Below are 6,313 nucleotides of genomic sequence, written 5' to 3' on the forward strand. Positions count from 1 at the left end.
ATATATATATATATATATATATTCATTAAAGTATATAGCATGAAGCTAGGCAGGAATATTTGCCATTTGTCTACAGTTATGAGAGGAGCAGACCTGAAAAATTGATCAACTTTCTGTCAGTCATGAAAATCAAACATTATGCACTTTGATAGGCAGCCGTTTAAGGAAAGCAGGAAAGCTTTTTTATTTCCAGGATGTTTAGTTTAATTTTTTGTATCGTATTAAAATGGTGTTTTCTAAAAGTTTACTGACCATGATGAAAGTGATGCATATGCTGTAATAGTCCATATCAGTTTGTGTTAACAATGAACTCAACACTGCAATAAGTCCACTGGTCAAGTTTTTTTAGTTGATTTGTGTTGCTTAAAAATACTGTTTTCTGTACAAATACAAAAAACAGGGCATTTGTTGATTATATTTCGCCAAATTTGTCAATGAGGAATATGCAGTTTCTTGGTGTCTCTGTGTTGATTAATGATAAAAATAAGAGAGTTCTGTTTTCTGTCACTGGGTGATGGATTTGTCCTTATTGATTGCGTTGGTATTCATCTTTTTTTATTTGCGTAGGTTGTTTTAACAAATCTGGAATTTCAAAATGTGTCTAAGAATAAAATAACTGTTGGTTTGAGGAGACAAATGATAAGCAGATACATATACATTCAACGCTTAAAAGGCCAGATTTTCTTATTGTATCATATTGATCAAGTTTGATACGAGCTCTTTAATCCTACCATGTTCTTTTCATTTATACTTTTTTATGCTGTTTAAAATGCAATCATGCCTTGATGCAATAAATGGTGTCAATTAAAGAAAGAACAATAATAACAAAAACACCTGTTGTTTGCTTGTCATTGTGAAATATCAGCCATTAAAACACCCACGCATGAAGTGCAGTATGAAGCTCTAGTCAGGATTATTGAGTAAAAGCTCTGTGTGTGCAATGAAGAGATGCAAAGGTCTATCAGAGTTTATCATTAATCAGCACGGGCAGGTCTGGACTTGCTTAGTATTTGAACCATTCAAGGGGTCATATAATAGTATAACAGCTCTACAATATAATGCTATCTGATACATTAGACAATAGAGAAATGGACCTTCAGCATGAGCTTGATTGTTAAAACAGTGGGTTATCATCTCTATTATAGTCTTTGAGACAACAATACTGTGCTGTAGGGATGACATATATTTTTGTTGGCCATTGACAAAAGACCAATGGGATTTTCCCATTAGATTTTGGATTACTGCAGAGAATAAGCTATGATATACAGTAGTTATGATGCTTTCACGTTTTGGTCAGCAAAATAAACGGATTCTTAAAGCGTTAATGCAACACCAGAAGTACAAAGCTAACGTTAGGTCATTAAAAAACTACACCATTGTCACATGACTACAACGTCAACGCAACTGGCTTCCAACTAATTTCGCGTGCTCTGCGTGATGATGTCTAATGTCACGACAGACCTCTGTAGTCTCGTTTGGTCACGTCTTAGTAACTGCCATTTAAACCCCTTTAAGTTCACAAATGGGTTTTTAACTGACATATTTTTCTAATGAAACACGACAGTGTTTACAAACCTCTATAACCTTGCATCTCATGTTATGGAGGCTGCGCAGTAACGCTCTGCCATCAACGGAAAAGTGCCTCTAATAGACTTCACTGGTCTAGGTTGAAGTATAATGGCGTCACTTTGTCCATTTCTTTAACTGTCTATGGTATATTGTTTACCATGTTCGCCATCTTAGTTTAGCATGTTAGCATGCTAACTATTGCTCTAAAGCAATGAACATTTCTGTACAAAAATTTAAATACATGCAATGTGCAACATTAGTTAGAATCCAAAATTAGTATCTACTGCCACGCAAGCAGACTGAGTGGCTGTTTTCATATAGCAGTGCTTTGGGCTAACATCAGCATGCAAGCATACACACAGAGACAGTTAAATATACGTTTATCAGGTATAATGTTTACAATGTTCACCATTTTAGTTTAGCATGCTAACATCCCTCCAACAGTCATTGAGAAGCTTCACAAAAAAACACAAATGTCAGTCTCATGGCGGCACTACAGGAAAAGTGAGGGAATCCTGTACAAACAAATGTCTGTAAAATGAAGACATTTCATGGTAATCTATCAAACTGTTGGCAAGATATTGCAGTGTGAACTAGACTGTATGAAATATGTCTGAAACAAAGTGGTGGACTGACCGACTGACTGACCAACTGACCGCCCCCCCGACTGACTGGTTAGCCTATCCATATTTTTAAGGCCATCCATAGGACCACACTACTAGCATGTCTAAACATGAAAAACATAATATAAAAGTAAAGAGCTTTTAGTGATAAAGAAATCAGAATGCATGCCAAAGATCACACAGGCCCAGTGTGATGATTTTCCTTTGGCAGGATGCCCAAACTGTGGAGCTTTTAGTTCACAAACATACAGGAGATTTTTGCCCCAAGGTTTATAAGAGGCCACGAGTTCAAAAAGTTAACTCAGCCAGAGAAAGTATAATCACTATTTCTGGGTGTAGTGAGTTCACGTTCTTTACAGCTGATTACATATTTTGATTGTGCAATTCAGGGTCAAATCAGTTTAACGAAGGGAAAAAGAACTCTCTAATCAAGATTTCAGTCAACTCCAATAAAAAAACGTAATGCTTTCTTTCTCTAGCTCCACATGTTGACCTTGCATCCATCAAAGACATGTCTCATAGCTGTTAGTAAATGCCCTCAAAAGTCACCACCACACCCAATATCACCCTTTTCCAGGATTTTGGTTGCATGCCCTGTATGAAAATGTGCTTTTCCACCTCAAATCTCTTTTTAATTGAAATTGTTAGATGAAAAAGGGGAGAAATGCATAAGGCTTATCCCTGTCCCTCTGGCTCGCGGCTCCCAGCCGCGACAGGTCATGTGTGGAGATCTCCAGGAATGGGTGGAATAACTTAGATTCCTAAAAACAGCAGGTACTGAAGCCTGATTCGAGGCCTAAGGCGTGTGACCACTGGCCACCTTGCCACCAGAAAATCACTCCAGCTGATGGGGAGGCTGATCCTGTGACACCTGCAAGTCATATTATACCAGTCATAGGCCTGTAGCTGACTTCTATTTGCAGAGGAAATGTGAGGAAGTTAGAGAAGAAACATCAGTGTCACTATCAAGCTCAAGTTGAAGGCTAAAGAGGCATCCTTTGTACCCAAACGTCTGTGAGTGTGTGTGTGTGTGTGTGTGTGTTTGTGTGTGCGTGCAAACTTTCACATTTGTCTCTGTTTGTCTGTGACCGTGTGCACATGTGCGCTTGCATTATACTCCCGTAATGTTTGTGTTGCTCCACAGGCTTCTTTGTCTGCACTCGTGCTGATGTGTGCGCTGCCCGCTGAGTGTGTGTGTACACGGTGGCGATTGAAGCCCCGTGGCGGCCCAGATAACACTATCTCTGTGGAGCCAGAGTCCCGTGGTTCTATTCAGTGCTGGGAATGGGAGGCTGGGACTGCCCAGCACGCGGACCTGCTCAAAGAAGGAGGAACATGCTGGCCTGTCACTGTAGGCTAACCTGGCTTATAATGGTTTATAACCTCCTCATTGGTGCCCCTCTGGGGGGCTCTGTATCATGTGTGTTTGTGTGTTGGTTTGGGTGGGTTATACAGAAGAGGGCAAGAGACAAGAAGAGGGTGTATTCGGTGTTTTATTGCCATCATGGCACCCTCTGGACAGCTCCTGATTAGAGTCAGGCATGAACAGGGTCAACCAGCTTTGCTAAAGAAGCGCCCCTCCCAGCATGACATAGATAGAGGGTTTAGCTTTCCATTTATTGTGGATAGCCACAGAGCTATTCTTTAAGGGAAACGGCTAATAGAAGACACATGATGGGGGTCCCACACTAATTAGATCCTTCATTGTGGCACAGAGCAAAAAGTGGCAGTGGGAAGGCCCTAAGTCTGTTTTATAGCCCCTAAGGTACCCCTGAGAGTGAGTGATTACATATACAAATAAGTCTTGGATCACACTGATAAACGCAATTTCCTCATGAATTGACACACATGTCACGAAAGGACCTTCATCAGGAATAACCTTCACCTCTCGGAATTGGTGGGAAATTGTCGTCCATCTCTTGTTTCCAAGCCCTCATCACATATTGATGAGGGAAAAACACTGGGATGATATTCAGCAGTCTGACCATCCATTAATGCTTCTCCAGACTGGCCCAAAACAAGAGGATGGACTCAGGCAGGAAATACACCTAAATAGTCTTTCCAACAGCCTGTTGTTTATGTATGAAATGCTAATTAGATTGCCTGTTCCATTTTTGAAAGGAATTGTGGATGGTAAATTAGAACAAAAGGACTGAAGTGTAGTAGGGTGGGTGGGGGTTTCTTTCATTTACAGAGATTAGTGTTTACCTACTTGCATAATTGGTCACATAAGTGTACACATGGCCATGTTTACATCCAATAAGAACACGATCATTGCTTGAATAACTGAATGTTTCCTTGTATTATCTTTCCTCACCAGTGGAGTTTTTTGTCCAAAAAAGCCTTCATTCTTCTGATTGTGGTGTTGACTAACGAAGACTGGATCGCCAATTTGCCAACACCACATGAACCCACACAGAAACCTTCTAGATTCTGTTTTGATGTGCTAATTTTATTTATTCGGGGCATGTAGTGCAGACAAATGCAGGTGCACACACACAGATGGCAATTAGGAATATGTATAGAGGTTATTTAAGGCCAAAGAGGCTCTATTCACCTTTATATGGGTTGTTCAGCGCTTATTTGTCAAATCCCCTATTGTGTTCTTCATGTCTCTCCAAAGATGTAGCTGGGACATGTGGAACATGCACTTGGGATTCGGCATTCGCTGCAGGGTGCAAAAACATCACAAACCATTTCCATTACATCTGTTATGTTATGCTCTTGAGCACTCAGAGTGCCTTTACCATGAAGGCCTTGACCTTTACATTTTTCTGATACCCCACAGAGTAGACTTTCAATGACTGCCTCTTGCTGCTCGTTAAGATAAGCAACTCCAGTGAGGTCAACCTCATGGTCAACCTAATGGAAAACACAATCCGTGCCATGCCATCACTCAGTCAGTCAATCATAGGGATCAATTGACTGTGAAAGTTGGCCACTGTGTACTGCTGCTTTGTGTTGGTGTCGTTTGGAAGATGATGGGTGTCATATATCCTATTGTTTCCCAGTAGCTCTTAACATGTGATATTTGTACAGCTTTATTATATAGTATTGTGTTCTTAGTACAATGCATGTAATTGCACCAGTGTGTGCCACTGGCTTTGTATTATGAAATCACATTTCATGTAATACATATATTGTTATAACTTTTTATTTCAGAATAATATATTTATGTGGTTTGATGCTGTTTTGTTTTGTATAATATATCATAGAGAGTGACAGACTTCCTATTCACTTACATCGCACAAGAGATGTCTATAACCCCTGCAAAAACGACAGAATGTGATGAATTTGGTCCGATAACATTTGCAGTCTAGAAGAGTCTAGATGAGATTAAATAATTTTGTCCCAATTCAAGTTAGCGGAAGGCTAAACATGAAGTTAGCTAGCTCGGCAAGCGGAAGTGTGCTCGCTTTATGTTCTATTCGTCCATGATTCCAACGGGGTAAAAAGCCTTTCAGACAAAAGGTGGCACGGGAACCATAGCCCTCTGAAACCCATTGTTTCCAGGGCGCAGCGCACTGAAATGTAGCAGCAAGCACAGCACCAACCACGTTTGGTCTGAAGGTCCTTTAGGAACACAAGCAGTCACATGATCTGAAAGGTTGAGGAAAATGGCACAGAACAAAGGTGCGTTCTTTATGGCAGCGCTAAAGACCTACTCACAAGAAAGTGGAGTGAAGTTTGTCTGCATCTTCATGTGAAATAGCCTGCGTTAGAGGCTTGCAGACATGGGGACTACTTGCAAGGCTAGTTGGTAAACTACTGTAGCTGGTGAGCTAACGGCTAACCTAGCGAACCAGAACATGCTAGTGTAGTCAGTGATAACGTCCTAATAGAGCACATTTTTATTTTCCCTGTAATGTGCCTTTTGCTCCCCCCTTACATTTTATTCTTTTTCAGTTACAAAAGAGTGGGGAAAGGCTTTGTAAATGTATGTAATAGTTCACAAAATTCTAGCATACATAGGCCAAAAGAGTATTTTGTCTCTGTAATGTTACTTCCTGTGCTAAGAGACAAGGCTGGTGTTACGACCCTTACGTTTCTCAGGAGCTTTTATGCAGGCCGGCTGATGACCGGATTGGTAACACCTGTGGACAATCAGGCCCTCAGGGGTG

The 6,313-nt window shown here is 40.6% G+C and overlaps 1 protein-coding gene across 1 annotated transcript in view; it reads left to right on the forward strand.

Moving 5' to 3' along the window:
- The window catches only part of foxj1b (forkhead box J1b), a gene marked incomplete in the record, with an annotated part of 22,021 nt that overhangs the window by 3,942 nt on the left and 11,766 nt on the right, over window positions 1-6,313 (forward strand).

The sequence above is a fragment of the Etheostoma spectabile genome, chromosome 21, assembly GCF_008692095.1.
Source record: "Etheostoma spectabile isolate EspeVRDwgs_2016 chromosome 21, UIUC_Espe_1.0, whole genome shotgun sequence".
NCBI classification, from domain to species: Eukaryota; Metazoa; Chordata; class Actinopteri; order Perciformes; family Percidae; genus Etheostoma; species Etheostoma spectabile.